Below are 4,322 nucleotides of genomic sequence, written 5' to 3'. Positions count from 1 at the left end.
TCCCTGACATTGGAGCAAACAATTTTGAGCTGAAACCTCAAATAGTTTCTCTGATGCAACAGAATTGAAAGTTTCATGGACTTCCATCAGAAGATCCTTTTCAGTTCTCAACTGAATTCTTGCATATCTGTGATACTGTTAAGTTGGCTGTAAGAGACAGAGCTAGAATATGGTTGGACTCTCAACCTAAAGATAGCCTGAACTCTTGGGATAAGCTGGTCATGGCTTTCTTAGCCAAGTTCTTTCCTCCTCAAAAGCTTAGTAAGCTTAGAGTGGATGTTCAAACATTCAGATAAAAGGAAGGTGAATCCATCCATGAAGCTTGGGAGAGATACAAAGAACTGACCAAAAAGTGTCCTTCTGACATGCTTTCAGAATGGACCATCCTGGATATATTCTATGATGGTCTGTCTGAATTATCAAAGATGTCTTTGGACCATTCTGCAGTTGGATCCATTCACCTAAAGAAAACACCTGCAGAAGCTCAAGAACTCATTGACATGGTTGCAAATAACCAGTTCATGTACACTTCTGAAAGGAATCCTGTGAATAATGGGACGCCTCAGAGGAAGGGAGTTCTTGAAATTGATACTCTGAATGCCATATTGGCTCAGAATAAAATATTGACTCAGCAAGTCAATATGATCTCTCAGAGTCTGAATGGATTGAAGGAATCATCTAACAGTACTAAAGAGCCCTCTTCTGAAGAAGAAGCTTATGATCCTGAGAACCCTGCAATAGCAGAGGTGAATTACATGGGTGAACCCTATGGAAACACCTATAATCCCTCATGGAGAAATCATCCAAATTTCTTATGGAAGGATCAACAAAAGTCTCAACAAGGTTTTAATAATGGTGGAAGAAACAGGTTTAGCAATAGCAAACCTTTTCCATCATCCACTCAGCAACAGACAGAGAATTCTGAGCAGAATCCATCTAGCTTAGAAAATATAGTCTCTGATCTATCTAAGGCCACTGTGAGTTTCATGAATGAAACAAGGTCTTCCATTAGGAATTTGGAGGCACAAGTGGGCCAGCTGAGTAAAAGAGTCACTGAAATCCCTCCAAGTACTCTCCTAAGCAATACAGAAGAAAATCCAAAAAGAAAGTGCAGGGCCATAGCCTTACATGATGTGGCCGAACCTACAAGGGATGGAGAGGACGTGAATCCCAGTGAGGAAGACCTCCTGGGACGTCCAGTGACCAATAAAAAGTTCCTCAATGAGGAACCAAAGGAATCTGAGGCTCACCTAGAGACCATAGAGATTCCATTAAACCTTCTTCTGCCCTTCATGAGCTCTGATGAGTATTCTTCTTCTGAAGAGAATGAAGATGATACTGAAGAGCAAGTTACTAAGTACCTTGGTACAATCATGAAGCTGAATGCCAAATTATTTGGTAATGAGACTTGGGAAGATGAACCTCCCTTGCTCACCAATGAACTAGATGCATTGGATAGGCAGAAATCACCTCAAAAGAGACAGGATCCTGGTAAATTCCTAATTCCCTGTAACATAGGAACCATGACCTTTGAGAAGGCTCTGTGTGACCTGGGGTCAGGAATAAACTTAATGCCACTCTCTATAACTTAGGATCTTTGAGGTTCAAGCTGCTAGAATCTCATTAGAGATGGCAGACAACTCAAGAAAACAGGCTTATGGACTAGTAGAGGACGTGTTAGTAAAGGTTGAAGGCCTTTACATCTCTGCTGATTTCATAATCCTAGACACTGGGAAGGATGAGGATGAATCCATCATCCTTGGAAGACCCTTCCTAGCCACAGCAAGAGCTGTGATTGATGTGGACAGAGGAGAATTGATCCTTCAACTGAATGAGGACAACCTTGTGTTTAAAACTCAAGGATCTCCTTCTGTAACCATGGAGAGGAAGCATGAAAAGCTTCTCTCACTGCAGAGTCAACCAAAGCCCCCACAGTCAAACTTTAAGTTTGATGTTGGGAGGCCACAACCAAACTCTAAGTTTGGTGTTGAAACCCCACATTCAAACTCTAAGTTTGGTGTTGGGAGGTTCCAACCTTGCTCTGATTATCTGTGAGGCTCCATGAGAGCTCACTGTCAAGCTATTGACATTAAAGAAGCGCTTGTTGGGAGGCAACCCAATGTTATCTAATAATATTTATTTATTTTCTATTGTTATTTTATGTTTTCTTTAGGTTGATGATCATGTGGAGTCACAAAAACTACTGAAAAATCAAAAACAAAATGAAAAACAACATTAAGAATAGCATACCCTGAAGGAGAGCAGTCTGGCATTTAAACTCGAGAAACAAGCATCTGTCTGGCGTTTAACGCCAGAAACAGGCACCAAGCTAGCGTTTAACGCAAGAAACAAGCATCTACCTTGCGTTAAACGCCAGAAACAAGCTACATTTGGGCGTTTAACGCCAGAAACAGGCAGCAGTCTGGCGTTAAACGCCAGGATTGCACAGCAAGGGCATTTTACACGCCTAATTGGAGCAGGGATGTTAAGTCCTTGACCCCACTTGATCTGTGGACCCCACAGGATTCCCTCAGGATCTGTGGACCCCACAGGACCCCTACAATTTCTTCTCTCTTCTTCACACCTTTTCATAACAATCTTCCCCAAATACCCCTCACCAATCACCTCAATCACACTTTCCCATCACCTCTTCACCATTCACATCCACCCTCTCTTCCCCATAAACCCTACCTACCTTCAAAATTCAAACTAATTTCCCTCCCAAACCCAACCCTAATGGCCAAACCCTACACACCCCCTCACTCCTATATAAACCCCTCACTCCTTCTTCATTTTCACACAACACAACACTCTCTTCTTCTCCTTGGCCGAATATATCTTCTCCCCCCATCTCCTCCATTTTCTTCTTCTTCTACTACTTTCTTTCTTCTTTTGCTCGGGGACGAGCAAACATTTTAAGTTTGGTGTGGTAAAAGCATAGCTTTTTGTTTTTCTATAACCATTTATGGTACCTAAAACCAGAGAAACCTCTAGAAAGAGGAAAAAGGGGATGGCTAGAGTTCATTCAACGCTCAATCATTTCTACTAGTAACCAGTCTGAAGTTACTATAGACCGGGCCATCATGATCCATAGTATTATGATTGGAGAAGAGGTGAAAGTTCATGAGATTATACCTCAAGAACTCTACAAGGTGGCTGACAAGTCCTCCACTTGGGCAAGGTTAGCCTTTCCTCACCTCATTTGCCACCTCTGTAATTCGGCTGAAATTGACATAGAGAGAGACATCCTTATTGAAGAGGACAAGCCCATCACTAAGAAAAGGATGGAGCAAATAAGAGATCATGGATCTCAACATGAGCATTAGGAAATTCCTCACCATGAAATCCCTGAGATGCCTCAAGGGATGCACTTTCCTCCACAAAACTATTGGGAGCAAATCAACACTTCCTTAGGAGAATTAAGTTCCAACATGGGACAACTAAGGGTGGAGTACCAAGAGCACTCCATCATCCTCCATGAGATTAGAGAGCATCAGAGAGCTATGAGGGAGGAGCAACAAAGGCAAGGAAGAGACATAGAGGAGCTCAAAAGCACCATTGGTTCTTCAAGAAGAGGAAGACGCCACCCTCACTAAAGTCCATTCAACATGTCCCAAATCCAACAAGCAATTGATGAGTTATCTAAACAATATGGTAAAGCTCAAGAACAACAGAGGAGTTTTCAAGTGCAAATGCTGGACATACAAAGGAGATGCCACGCTCAATTAATGGATCAACAAAGGGAGCTACAAATCCAATTAATGGAATGACAAAATCAACATTACAACAAACTTGGTGAATCCATCAATATGGTAAGTCAGAAGCAAGCTCAACAAGAAGAAACCATTAACAAATTGCTTTAAAAACAAGCTCACCAAGATGAATGTATCCAATTGATGGGTCAGCAGAAATATATACACCTCGAGGCATTTGATGAGTTTAGAGCATTTCAAGAAGGAAGGTATATAAACAGAGCTGAGTATGACATGAATACTCAAGCTAAGCTCAACTACTTAGTTGGGTATTTGCCCTTGCTAAACCCAAAAATCAAGAAATATGAAGAAGTTCAAAGCGAGTTAGCATCCCTAGAGACAAAAAGAGCAAAGTAAAATGATGAGAACTTGAAACAAACATCAGAAGGTTGGAGGAAGTCAAGGATGAAAAGCCAAGAGTTAGGAGGCACGAGCGAACAAAAAGAAGGAAGGACAAAAAAGAAGCGCAAATAAGTGGAGGCCACCGAAAAAGGCAAAGAATGAAAGGTTGTTAAAGCTCTTTATGTTTCTTTAAATAAGGACATGCTTGTATGGAACAGGACATGCCCC

General features: G+C 41.6%; 1 non-coding gene across 1 annotated transcript; it reads right to left on the bottom strand.

The window, feature by feature from the left end:
• Positions 1-263: 263 nt before the first annotated feature.
• Positions 264-371, bottom strand: LOC112731496 (small nucleolar RNA R71). The gene has a single exon (XR_003167270.1). It is a non-coding gene; the product is annotated as a small nucleolar RNA R71 (small nucleolar RNA).
• Between the last annotated feature and the right edge of the window lie 3,951 nt (positions 372-4,322).

The sequence above is a fragment of the Arachis hypogaea genome, chromosome 12 (genome assembly GCF_003086295.3).
Source record: "Arachis hypogaea cultivar Tifrunner chromosome 12, arahy.Tifrunner.gnm2.J5K5, whole genome shotgun sequence".
Taxonomy (NCBI): Eukaryota; Viridiplantae; Streptophyta; class Magnoliopsida; order Fabales; family Fabaceae; genus Arachis; species Arachis hypogaea.
The sequence above is the reverse complement of the archived record's forward strand: the minus strand, read 5'-3'. Positions and strand labels throughout refer to the sequence as shown.